The sequence below is a fragment of the Nematolebias whitei genome, chromosome 9 (assembly GCF_014905685.2).
Source record: "Nematolebias whitei isolate Nwh7 chromosome 9, NemWhi1, whole genome shotgun sequence".
Lineage (NCBI taxonomy): Eukaryota > Metazoa > Chordata > Actinopteri > Cyprinodontiformes > Rivulidae > Nematolebias > Nematolebias whitei.
Window position 1 is genome coordinate 34,524,376 of NC_056506.1, and position 14,743 is coordinate 34,539,118.

Sequence of the window (14,743 nt, forward strand, 5' to 3'; positions counted from 1 at the left end):
ACGAAAAAAACACAGAGAAAAAAATAAAAATATATATATATATATATATATATATATATATATATATATATATATATATATATATATATATATATATAATTATATATTCTGTATATTAGCATAGGGTGTTTAATTTTGTGTTTTATTTTTTCAAGTTTAAAGTTTCTGTTGAGTGTAAGTTGTTGCTTTACTTCTCAGTCACCATCAGAGGTAGCTGTCGCCCTGGCAGAACCCCATAATATGCCATCAATTTTCTCAGATTTTTAACAATGGCCTGTCTCTTTTAGTACCTTGTGCTCCAGAGAACATCACTACAAATCTGATATGTGGCTCCAATGAGTTAATGGTCAGCTGGATCTCCTCTCCGCTGCCCCTTAACTACACCGTCATTGCAATACCTCTGGATAACAATGGCAGTCTGCTCTCCTGCCATACTTACGGTGCCAGCTGTGTCCTCAGTGGCCTTCAGTGTGGACAAACTTTTAATGTTTCTGTCAGAGCCTCCTCTGGCAGCTGCAATGGACCATACAGTACCTCACAGATCATTCACACAGGTAATGAGGATGCTTAACATAAATATCAATTTATCTATCAAACGTAAACTGTATTTTTTCATGTCATTTCTTCTGTCTGATCTCTCGACAGCCCCCTGCTCCTCTCCGAGTCTTACCACAGTGACAGAATGTGGTGCAGGTTCTCTTGTTGCCTCCTGGGATGCTACTTCTGGTGCCTCATTTTACATAGCGACTGTGACAGGCCCCAATGGGTTCTCAGAGAACTGCTCCTCACCATATTTCACATGCTCTTTCTCTGGCCTACAGTGTGCCACTACCTACACTGTCAAAGTGACATCACAGGGCAGCCTATGCCCTAGTGCACCAATTCAAACTGTTGCAACAACAGGTGGGGTTTGCATAGTTTTTCTCAAGCTCTTGATATCAAATGCACAACACTACAGCAATCCTCAATCTACCTGTTTCTCCAGGGCCATGTGATCCAATAAATGTGACCAGTAGCCTCCAGTGTGGCTCAGATACAGCCATGATATCTTGGGTCGAAACTGCCAGTGCTGTGGCCTACACTGTTCTGGCTCAGGAAGGCATGTCCGATCAGTATATTTCCTGCAGGAGTAATACAACTTCTTGTCAGCTGAACCACTTGCAGTGTGGCAAAGCTTATAACCTGACTGTGTTGGCTGAGGATACCATCTGTAATAGCACCGGAGTCAGAGGAGTCCTGATAACAGGTAGACGTCTGTACAACTACAAATTGATCAGACCAGCAACATCCAAAACCCCACTTATCAGTTTTTTTTGTGTGTGTGTGTGTGTGTGTGTGTGTCTCCATCGTAGCTCCATGCTCTCCATCTATACAAAGCAACACTCTGATCTGTGGCAACAGTTCTGCTCTTCTGTCCTGGACAACAATGGCTCACGCCACAGGATATACAATCAAAGCAACAGCTGCAGATGGGACCAGTATTTCTTGTAGCTCGCCCACAGCTTCATGTACCTTAACAGACCTCCTGTGCAGTGAGACCTATCTGACCACGGTCACCGCCCACGGAAACCAATGTGACAGCGCACCTGGGTCCAGCACCAACATTACCACAGGTGAGCGATGCAACTACATCTGCTTTACCTCTTTAGCCTTTTAAACTCATAATTTTTACTGCCTGTCTTGTTTTCAGCTCCCTGTTCTCCAGCTCTCATATCCAAAGAGTACACATGCGGAACCAACACGGCAGTGGTTAGTTGGTCCAAACCTACGGGAAGTATCAGCTTTCTTGCTCAGGTGGTAGGAGAAGGCTATCAAGACAGCTGCCATACAGCAAACACCACCTGTATGTTCAAAAATCTTCCATGTGGTTTGGATTTCAATATAAGTCTCTCAGCTCAGGGAACCGAGTGCAACAGTAGCGTCAGCGTCAGCAAGTCCCTTCAAACAGGTAAAGAAAGTGATGAATGTAACTGATACCATTTTGTTTGTACATGGAACCCCCTAATTGTTTGTTGATATTCCACTAAAAATAAAATTCCTATGACATGAAATACGTTTGTTTTTCTGTACACAGTCCCGTGCGCTCCACAAAGTGTGAGCGCCACCATCCTGTGCTCCAATCACACAGCGCTGATAACTTGGTTGGGAAGTCCTGGTTCTGTCGGATACAATGTGATAGTGATGGGTCAGAATGGACACAACTACCACTGTGAAAGCAACTCCACCAGTTGTCAAATCCCCGACCTCCACTGTGGTGAAACCTACAGCGCCACGGTCACACCGTACTCCCAGATGTGCACAGGAACCTCCAGCGCAGTCTATGACTTTAGAGCAGGTGCACAAACATATAGAGTTCAATTATTCACATTGCGTTTACATTTACAACATTAACACTTCTCTTCTCTTCAGGGCTTTGTGCTCCCAGTAACATCTCCGTCTCTCCGGGTTGCGAGGACAGCGCCGTCTCTTGGTCAAACGTACCTGAGGCTGAAGCCTTCATCGCAACAGCAACAGCAAATGATGGACACACTCACACCTGCAGCTCAAACTCTTCAAACTCCTGCAACTTCACTGAGCTCCACTGTGGGGAAACCTACACTGTTGAGGTTGTGACGGTGGACCAAGGCTGCTGGAGTGAGCCAAGTTCAGTGATGCAGCTGAAGACGGGTGAGAGAAAACTACACTGAAAAAGAAAAATTTTGGGTTTAATGTTTAAAGAAATGTAGGGTCAATTTACACACATACTCTACATGTGAATTACTTTTAACTTTGTATATCTGAACAAGGTCAACATTGTTTTTCAAGGTTTATTTAAACCCTTTAACGACTTCTGGGCCTGATTCTGATTTGGACTGGCTTGCTCAAACAAATTTTCTTTGATCAATTTTTTTGAAGTGTAAACAGAATACAAACCGGATTCCAAAAAAGTTGGGACACTAAACAAATTGTGAATAAAAACTGAATGCAATGATGTGGAGATGGAAAATGTCGATATTTTATTTGTAATATGATATAAATGACCGATCAAAAGTTTAATCTGAGTAAATGTAACATTTTAAAGGAAAAATATGTTGATTCAAAATTTCACAGTGTCAACAAATCCCAAAAAAGTTGGGACAAGTAGCAATAAGTGGCTGGAAAAAGGAAATTGAGCATATAATGAACAGCTGGAAGAGCAATTAACAATAATTAGGTCAATTGGAAGCCATTTCTAAGCAAGCTCTACAAGCTCAGATGTTTGCACTGGGCCAGGGGTCATTTAAAATGGAGTGTGGCAAAATGGAAGACTGTTCTGTGGTCAGATGAGTCACGATTTGAAGTTCTTTATGGAACACTGGGACGCCATGTCATCCGAACCAGAGAGGACAAGGATAGCCCAAGTTGTTTTCAACGCTCCGTTCAGAAGCCTGCATCACTGATGGTCTAGAGTTACATGAGCGCTTGTGGCATGGGCAGCTTGCATGTCTGGAAAGGCACCATTAATGCAGAGAACTATGTTCAGGTTCTAGAAACACATATGCTCCCATCTAGACGTCATCTCTTTCAGGGAAGACTGCATTTTTCAACACGATAATGCCAGACCACATTCTGCAGCAATCACAACATCATGACTACGCAGGAGAAGGATCCGGGTACTGAAATGGCCAGCCTGCAGTCCAGATCTTTCACCTATAGAGAACATTTGGCGCATCATAAAGAGGAAGGTGCGACAAAGAAGGCCCAAGACGATTGAACAGTTAGAGGCCTGTATTAGACATGAATGGGAGAGCATTCCTATTTCTAAACTTGAGAAACTGGTCTCCTCTGTCCCCAGACGTCTGTTGAGTGTTGTAAGAAGAAGGGGGGGATGCCACACATTGGTAAAAATGGACTTGTCCCAACTTTAAGGGGATTTGTTGATGCCATGAAATTTGGAAACAACAGTTTTTTCCCTTAAAATTATACATTCTCTCAGTTTAAACTTTTGATCTGTGATTTGTGTTCTATTCTGAATAAAATATTAGATGTTGGCACCTCCACATCATTGCATTCAGTTTTTATTCACAATTTGTTTAGTGTCCCAACTTTTTTGGAATCCAGTTTATAGTTCGATTTTATTTTAAACTAGTTAAACACTTCAGGTAAATAAAAATTTATCTTTTTCTATGAATATATATTTTGTGGTACTTAGATTAGCGTTGTGGAATAAATTAAACAGATCACACTCTAACACAAGACTGATAACATCAGATTTAAATAAAACATAGATTTATTTAGCAAGTATCTTTAAATCATTTCGACCAACCAAGTTAATTAAAAAAACATCAATTAGAACCTTAATATAGGATGTCGACTCTACACAAAAATGTTGAAAAAATGTAAATATTGATGTGAAATATACGGAATTTGTTTATTTCCCTTAGAATTTTATTTTGTACAAGTAGGATTTAGAAACAGCAAACAAAAATAAATTATTTTACAAACCACATCCCAATATTTTTACGTCTGGGAAGAATGTTTTAATTTAAGTCAACCAAACACACATTTGTATTGTAAAGAGCAGATTATTTGCATTTTTGTTGGATATTTGCACACATAATTGTCATAAATTCAGCATATGATGTTTTTGATGTCTGTTCTGCTGCCTTGTTCCAGCTCTGTGTCCATCGGCTAACTTGACTGGCCATGTCGTCTGTGAAACCAACACTGTGACCCTCACATGGAGCCCAGTGTCAGGAGCTACATATGTTCTGCAGTGGGAGATGATAGAGAGCACACCTTCTTTAACAGAGCACCCAACCTCTAACACCTCACACTCTTTGTCTGACCTGCTGTGTGGGGAAAGATATGCTTTTCGCATTGCAGCTCAGGAGGCAAACTGCAGAAGTCACTTCAGTCTGCCTGTACAGATAAGTACAGGTAGGATGTTTTCTATATGAGCTATACCTGCTGCTGAGTGAAAACAAAGACTGAAAACTATAACAATCACACATTTCTGCTTTTAGCTCCTTGTCTGCCCACAAACCTAACGGTTCAGGTGGACTGTGGCACAAACAATGGGAATTTCTCCTGGACGAACAGCAGCGGAGCAGGTTTCTACACTGTTCAGGCGACGGGAGAGGATGGGCACGTGGCATCCTGCTCCTCCAGTGGCGCTTCCTGTGCTGTAAAGCTTCACTGCGGCCGTGCGTACTCTGCAACGCTGGTGGCCTCCACAGACAGCTGCAACAGCACCAAACACACCAACATTTACTTCAACTCCGGTAAGATACAAGAGCAGATTCAGCACAATTCCAGACTGCTGTTACATCCATCTGACTATAATAATTATTTTTTAATCATCTCTAACTCTGTCAATTTTATAGATATTGACCAAAGTTCTATTTCGTATAGGCTTCGCCCTTTAAGGCCCTCGCTAGTGGGTTTTATCCCGTCATGCAAAGCATTGCACTGAAAAGTTTAGTCCACGCCCACCTGTTGTGTGGGCCCCACCCGGTCCGTATAAATTACGTTAAGAGTGGGTAATCGGCTCCCATTTTTCTTCAGCAAACGACTAGCACTGACCTTCAACAACGAGATGTCCAGCACCAACACCATTCGCCTGTGTCTGTCCTGCAAGACCGGCTACTTGCTGAGCTTCGACCGGTACGACACCTGCAAAGGATGCCTGGGTCCCCGCCACGCTGTCCGCGCCTCCTCGTGCCACCTCTGTGACCTCCTCCCTCCGGAGGAAAAGCAGAGGAGAGCAGCCTTGTTCAAGGCTAACGTCGAGGACTGCCTCTCCGTGGCGGGAGACTGTTCACTGGATGATGCAATCGACTTTTTTGACGCGGGCTCTCGGAGCAAATCGGATGGTTCCTTTGGGACAGGCGATGTCAACATGCAGCCCCGCTGCTCACTCCCTCCCGGAGAGCGTAGTGTCAGAACAAGGGGGGCTGAGCAGATGCTCATACTCTGATAAAAGACATAATCTCCAGAGTTCCCAACGGAGAGGAAAACACAGGGTTTTACTCACGTTACTTTCTGGTTCCAAAACGGACCGGAGGAACGAGACCCATTTTGGACCTGTCAGTTTTCAACAAGGCGATCATGGACAGACCGTTTCACATGTTGACAACCAGACAACTGTTGGACAACATCTAGAGAAACGATTGGTTTACCTCCATTGATCTGAAAGACACCTACTTCCACATACCGACCATCCCAAAGCACAGAAAATTTCTGCGCTTCTCCTTTCAAGGGATGCAGTACCAGTACAACAGGCTGCCGTTCGGTTATTCCCTCGCGCCCCGTACGCTCTCAAAGTGTGTGGAGACGGCCCTGTAACCATTACACAGAGCAGGGATGAGAGTTTTGTTTTACCTAGACGACCTGTTGCTGCTGTCATGCTCCAGACAGGAAGCAGCGGCGCAGACTCAGGTGTTGACGTCACACCTGCTAAATCTGGGCTTTGCCATAAATTGGAAAAAAAGCTTGATTCTCCCGGCCCAGACGATTTTTTTATCTGGGAGTGGAGCTGAACTCGACCACCATGAGGGCTCGTTTATCACAGACGAGAATCGACACTCTAAAAGACCAGCTCCACCACGTAAGACCTGGCAGAGTGGTAACAGCCATTTCCGTCATGAAGCTGTTAGGAACTATGTTGTCAGCTCACACAGTGGTTCCGCTGGGCTTCCTCCACATGCGACACCTCCAGAGATGGTTTGCTCGTCTGCGCGTGGATCCGGTAAAGCAAAAGAGACGGATGATCACTGTTCCTCCCTCCGTGAGAACAGACCTCCGACACTGGGAAAACCCCCATGGTTCTGTCGGAGGGAGTCCCCATCAGCAGACCTACATCACACGTGTCAGTCTTCACAGACGCGTCGCTGTCAGCAACGCGTAATTACACACATGGAGAGCTGAGTGACAAGACATTTTTGGGCAAGCAGGCGCTTCATATGGTGTTCGAATGGACCCAGTGAGGCGAGGACCACATCATGCTTCGCCTTTTAACCCACTAGTGAGGGCCTTAAAGGGCGAAGCCTATACGAAATAGAACGTTGGTTACGTACTGTAACCCCAGATTCTATGAGTATAGGCGTAGCCCTTTAAGCGCCGGGCCTCACTGGCTCCTAAATGGCTGAAGAAAAAGCTATTTGGGAACCAATTACCCGCTCTTAACGTAATTTATACGGACCGGGTGGGGCCCACACAACAGCTGGGCGTGGACTAAACTTTTCAGTGTGATGCTTTGCATGACGGGATAAAACCCAATAGCGAGGGCCTTAAAGGGCTACGCCTATACTCATAGAATCTGGGGTTACAGTACGTAACCAACGATTTAGTGTGTTGGTAGCTGGGACTGATTCCCAACTTAATTACTGAATGATAACAGATTCCACAAACTTCAATTAAAATTTTGCCATTAAATATTTGGAGTCAACAAGTTTTGTCTGTTAGCAAAATTTCTCATGAACCACTGGACTGATTTTAATTAAATTTCTTGGACTTAATCACTGTACTCCTACAACTTGTTAACACTTGGAGCCAGCCTAATTTAAAGTGGCTCCCACAGCCAACTGACCTTAGAAAACACAAAAATAGATACAACTCAGTCAATTTTACAGAAACTGTGCTGAAAGTTGGACTGATTGTAGCTGAGAGTCATTCACAAAACAATTCACAAGATCTGCTCACAGCAGGGGGCAGCATGGTGGCGCAACTGGTAGAGCTGCTGCCTCTCAGCGAGCAGGTCCTTGGTTCAAACCCCGGTCCAGGGGCCTTTCTGGGTGGAGTTTGCATGTTCTCTCCGTGCATGCGTGGGTTTTCTCCGGGTACTCCGGTTTCCTCCCACAGACCAAAAACATGCATGTTAGGCTGATTGGTAATTCTAAATTGTCCCTAGGTGTGAGTGAGAGAGTGAATGGTTGTTTGTCTCGTTTGTCTCTATGTGTCCCTGTGATGGACCTGCGACCCGTCCAGGGTGTCCCCCGCCCCTCGCACAGTGATTGCTGGACATGGGCACCAGCGACCCCCATGACCCAAAATGGAATAAACGGGTAAAGAAAATGGATGGATGGATGGATGGATGGATGGATGGATGCTCACAGCAGGAAATCTTTGTTTAGAATTAACATTAACTGTCAGTTAACCCTGTTTATCTGTTAGCAAAATAGCTCATGAACCACTGGATTGATTCTGATGAAAATCCCAAAATGAAATTATTTGATGTAAATATACAACTGTTTAACTTTTGGAGTCAATTTAATGAAGATGGCTGCCACAGCAGATGGACATAACCAACTCAACGATGGCTAATACTCAGTCAATTTGACAGATATTGGTCTAACATTTGATGTGGTAGTAGCTGATATTCATCCATAACACATAGTCTGAGCATGAGATCTGTCAATAGGTTGTTCATACAGTAACATGCTTCAGTGTTCTACCAAAATGGCTACAACTCTGTCATATTTCATCATGAGATCATCTTAGTTTAAAATTTTGACAAGAAAAGATTCCTTCAAGGAATCCCAGGCCTTTATTTAGAAATATATATTACTGCAATGCAAAACTGTTTAAACATCAGGCAAAAGTCAAATCAGCAACTTAGTATTAGACGTGTTTACCAGACAGGTCACCGCTGGTATTTATATACACCCAAGACAAAATTTGTGTCGTCAAACACAAGAAATGGTCTCTGTAAAAATTTAAACAGTAGCTATTTTATCATTATAACGAGAAAAGAAAGGGTCCAACAAATATTTTTACGTCTGGATGTGACAAACATGACAGAGTCTCAAATATATTTGAAACTGATTGTCAGTGCAGCTCAAACTCTACAACACGGCAGTGTACTTTTTCTGCGTGGGTTAGGCTGTAAGTGACGTTTTAAAATGTACCGTTCGTTTAGTTTTTAAAATATTTTTCCTAATAACTCAAAAAGCGTCTGATTTTGTGTAAACCCTCTGCTGTAGCTCCGTGCCTGCCTGGCAACGTTGTGGCCGAGTTAGACTGCGGCACCAACGCGATGACTGTGAACTGGAATCGGACCTCCGGCTCAGACCAGTACACCGCCTGGGCCATGAGCACAACGGGACACAGTCACACCTGCAACACCACCTCAAACAACTGCTCCATCCCTAATCTCAAGTGTGGCACGGTCTACGAGGTGGCTGTCACCTCCCTGTCCATGAACTGTAAGGCCCTCGCTGGCTCCGACTACAAGGTTCAGTCCGGTGAGTGGAGCCTCCCTCCTTCAGATATGACACAGAGTAATGAAGGAACATCAGTGCAGTTCTAAAGTTAACTTTTCCCACCTTCTCGCAGCTCCTTGTAGGCCAGAGAACCCCACGGCTGAGCTGAACTGCAGCGCCAACATCATGACAGTGAAATGGGACAATAGTAACACGACTCAGAACGTCACCGTCAAAGCCACCTCCGCTTCAGGTGTGAACTCCACCTGCGAGAGCACAGAGGGCAGCTGCTCCCTCCTGGACCTGAGCTGTGGTCAGCGCTACACGTTCACCGTGACGGGATACACCAACGTGTGCATCAGCGACGTGAGCACCCCCACCGAGAAGCTCACCGGTATGACAATGTTTGCTTTTATGAAAACTGGAGGGAAAAAAATAAGAAACTTGCAGCACCATCAGTTCTGTAATAATCTCATAAACTAAAAAATATGCTGACATATTGGATTATAAACTGGTTTATTATGGTCACCTTGGTAACTACACATCTGCTGTCACTCCCTGACCACCAACTTAATGAAAGAAAGGCAGACAGGAACAGACTAAAGTCTCAAACAAATAGCAGCTGTGCAAAAACTATTAGATCTAAAAATCTTTGACATGTGAAAAGCTCAAGACTGATGAATTTTGAAGCATCTGCAGTGTTTAATGTCCGAGATAAGACAAGTTAAAAAGACACCTCGCTTCCAGCTTTGAAGAAATTATTTTAAGTGAAAGCATAATTCAAGTTTATAGATGCTTGGGTGTGAATTCTCTGCATTTTGGAAGAATTTGTTTGAAATTTTTTATTCTATAGCAGGGAGAGACACACTACTGTATTTTCTACCGTACACGTCGCACCGCCTTTTAAGATGCATCAGTCCAAATATGTTTAAGAAAGTGGAAAAATCCATAAATATGTTGCTTTACCGTATATGTTGCATCTATTATGCGTCACCACTGATGCTTCACGTTTGTGACGCACCACTGCCGACAACCCGGAAATGTGGGCCGGTGTTGTGCCAAAAATTGATTGGCTGCCAAATGGTGGCTGCGGGAGCGTGCACGGGAGGACTTTAACAAGAATTTAACAAGATTAACACTTAAAAACATTTATTTGGTTGCTCGACTTTATAGTAAAAGTGTGTCTCAGTGTAACTTTTACTTAATAAATGCACTTTGATGGTCAAATCAGCTGCATTTTGTCGGGCGGCGCAGCAAAATGAAGCTGATTCGTCATTAATAGACACTTTTACCAATTTCATGATACAATGGCATACATTAATACTCGGGTGCCATCTAGCGGCTGAAAATGGTAGTGTTCAATTTTTTAAGTCAGAATGAATGAAAACGGTCATATCTCAGCCAAAAATTGGTTTATAAATTTTTTTTTAAATCCATAAATATGTCGCTTTGGCGTATAAGTCACAGGACATGCAAAAAAACTGTGACTTATACAGCTAAAAATATGGCATGTGAAAAGTTCCTAGTTTTAATGTATAATTTGCATTTGTACCAAAAAGAATTGTGGTAGCAAGCAAAAGTTCCGCTTTTTTTTTTTTAAACGTTCCAAAAGTTGTCACGTGATATTACTGAACATTTTGTAAAAACACTTTTTGAATTTACATAACCTAAACTGTGATTATGAAAAAGAGTAAAATGTATCAAAGTACTAATCCAAATATGTAAAATTTTATCTGTATCTGTATCTGTATGAGACATTTAAGCTATGATGTTTCTAAATCCCATTGACTGATATTGGGTTTTGTTTAATTTGCGTAGTTTTTGGCTACTTTTTTTATGTTTGTTTACTGTGAACAAAAGTCACAACACATCCAGCTGAGACGCACATTTTGATGTTTAATTCGCAAGTTTTGTTTTGAAGCTTTGCAACAAAATACAGGACACAGCCTTCATGAATGATATGTTTTCACTTATCGTTCGACACTGAAGCAGCCTTCAGATCCGAATGAGTTCCAAATTTTCAATATCTTTAACTTTTTGAATTGCTTCTCAATTTCTGCCCTCCCCCTCTCGTCTTCAGCTCCGTGTCCTCCTTCCAGTGTGTCAGCTGATCTGAACTGCACCACCCGCAGCGCTCTGATCAGCTGGAGTAATGCTGCTGCGGCTGTAGCCACATCCTACAGTGTCCAGGCAACCTCCTCCACCGGATACAACGCCTCTTGCAGTGCCGGGGGCACGTCCTGCCACCTTGACAACCTGGTTTGTGGTCAGGAATACTCTGTTGTTGTGGAGGCCATTCACACTGGTTGTTCTGGTCCCATCAGTGCACCAGCCACGCTCACTACAGGTGAGATCCACTCAAACGTTTCAAACTCCTGATGTGAACAAGGCTGACAGGCTTTGTCTCCTCAGAGCCCTGTGTTCCTTTAATCGTCTCCGTTCACTACAATGTGAGCACTGCCTGGGTGTCGTGGAGCGCAGCGGATGGTGCCAGCTCATATTCTGTTCAAGCTGTGCCGAGCCAGGTCCCAGTGGCCCACTGTAACACCAACAGCACCAGCTGCTTCCTCAGTGGTCTTCAGTGCAGTCAGATCTACGACGTCACTGTGACGGCACGAAACCAGGCCTGCGACAGCAGGGCTTCTGAAATCTCCCACCTCATGACAGGTTTGTTCCAGAAAAGGAACGCTGAGTAGTTTTATGTGATTTTGATATTCACGTGTGTTTGCTCCCTCATTCAGCACCCTGCCCACCAACCAATGTTCAAGCCACTTTTGCCTGTGAAGACCTCACTGCAGCCGCCACGTGGCAGCAGAGTAACCTCGCCGTGGGCTACATCGCATACTTTGATAACCAACATGGCCACTTCACTTCCTGCGTTGGTGCAGACTCGGATACAAGCTGCAAGGTCTCTGGGTTGAAGTGTGGCACTGCATACAATGTCTGGGTCAAAGCTCTCGGACAGTCATACAACAGCTCAGACAGCTCCGTGGTCTCCCTGATATCAGGTAAAAAACACTACAAACTACTAAAATAATCACAGCTGGTTATACTGGTTGTACATTTTACTCCAGCAGGCACAAATCTACTTGGTCTGGTTTTTGTTGTTGTTGTTTTTGTTCTTACACCATAAGGTGAGATGAAATTGGCAACCAGTTCTTTCATGCATGAACCAAGGTTTTAAAACTGCAATTAGACAAACAGAAACAAATAATCTAAAACACTCATTTTAATGGTAATTTCCTTTTTTTACTTTATGCAAATTAGTGCAATAAGCAGCTTATTTCAGCCATTATTTATTAAAGGTTAAAAGTGAAAATTATTTATATTCACAAACAATTAAAATGGCTTTGAAGGAAATAGAAGACAACTAAACTATAAAGTAGTAAAATATATAAAAGCTGTAAGTGTATAAGTAAACGTTTCCTTTATAAATCAGTATTTTAGGGGACAAGTTTGTCTCACCAGTTGTTCCAGAGGCTATAAATATGTGGTTTATGTCACCCTTTAATATAAATTTATCTTAAAAATCACATTTAGAAATATGAAATTATGAGCCAATATAAAATATGTTATAGTCATTATTTATACACAAATGGTAACATCTGTTTATCTATGGGGTGCTGTTTGTAAAATTACACAGTCAAAAATGATCAGCACTATTTTTGGTTTATTTAGCCTTTCATAAGAAAAAAAATAGTTTTTTTTTTTTTTCAAAGCCATGTTTATTCATATATTTATGTTATGGTTCCAAACTAAATATTTAAGTTACAAGCTAAATATTTAGTTTACAAACCAAATACTTACTAATACTAATAAATTAAACATTTAGCTTGGACATAAACATTTAGTTTGTAAACTAAATATTTAGTGTGGAGCTAAATATTTAGTTTACAAACTAAATACTTAACTTGCAAGTTAAATATTTAGTTTGTAAACTAAATATTTGTAAATTTAATATTTAGTTTGTACATTAAACATTTAGCTTGCACATAAACATTTAGTTTGTACACTAAATATTTAGTGTGGAGCTAAATATTTAGTTTACAAACCAAATACTTAACTTACAAGTTAAATATTTAGTTTATAAACTAAATATTAAGCTTGTAAATTAATTTTTTAGCTTGCAAATAAAATATTTAGTTTACAAACTAAATATTTAGCTCCACACTAAATATTTAGTGTACAAACTAAATGTTTATGTGCAAGCTAAATGTTTAATGTACAAACTAAATATTTAATTTACAAGCTAAATATTTAGTTTACAAACTAAATATTTAATTTGTAAGTATAAATATTTAGTTTGGAACTATGACATTTATAAATGTATGAATAACATGGTGAAAATATGACTTTGAAAAAACCAAAAACTTTTTTTTCTTATGAAAGGCTAAATAAACCAAAACATTGCTGTTAAATTTTGACTGTGTAACTTTACAAATGGCACCCCAGAATTACCTTGTCATTTACAAATGTAAATTATAATTGACAACCTAAGCATTTACATGTTTTTATTTTTTATTTCTCCCTGCTCCTCCAGGGCCGTGCAAACCGAGCAGCATCGGAGCCGTCATGGACTGTGAGGCCCACTCCGTGGCTGTATCCTGGCAGCCCGGTGCTGGAGCGGCGTTTTACGACACTGTGTTCACATCTTCATCAGGCCACACGGCCAGCTGCTCCACTAACCTGACCAGCTGCCAGCAGAGCTCCCTGCAGTGTGGAGAGCAGTACAACGTCACTGTGGTGGCTGCTGGAGAGACGTGCAACAGCTCGGCTCAGATGGCAGGACATCTCACCACAGGTACAGCAATGTGTGTATCTGTACAAGTATGTGTTTGGAGCAGATTATTTATGGATATTGTCCCCCTCAGCTCCCTGCCTGCCCACTCAGGTTGATGTTGAAGTCACCTGTGAGTCTGACGGTGATGCTGCCGTGTCCTGGAGTTCAATTTACGGCACAGCAAATGTTTCACTGAAGGCCTTCGTCAGAGGGAGTCTTCAAACTCTGTGCACAGCTCAGCGCAGCAGCTGTAATGTGACGGGTTTAAGCTGCGGAGAATCCTACAATCTCAGCCTCACCACCAGCAACGAGCAATGCAGCCTCACAGCACCGACGCACATCAACCTCTCCACACGTACGTTTAAACAGATCTTATTTTGTAGCAGCGTTCAGTCTGTTTTGTCCACAAGTTGAGTCTGTCCCTCTAAAACACCTTTCTCAGGTCCCTGCCCTCCTCAGAGTGTGGATGTCAGCCTGCAGTGTGGCTCTCGAACAGCTGACCTGTCCTGGGAGGCCAAATCTGATGTTGAACTGTACACAGCAAGCACAATCAAAGCTTCGAGAGGAAACGAGGCAAAATGCAACACTACAGGGTCCAGCTGTCAGTTTTCTGGTCTAGACTGTGGAGAAATGTATAACTTCACAGTCAGAGCGTACAGTCAAGGCTGCTGGAGCCTGACCAGTAAGACTGTCTCCATCCAAACAGGTAGCACAGGCTGAGGACATATGAAGTCCACACTGGAAGACTGTTTAAAGTGTTGACTGGTTTTTCTTTCTCTCTCCTCTCAGAGCCTTGCCAACC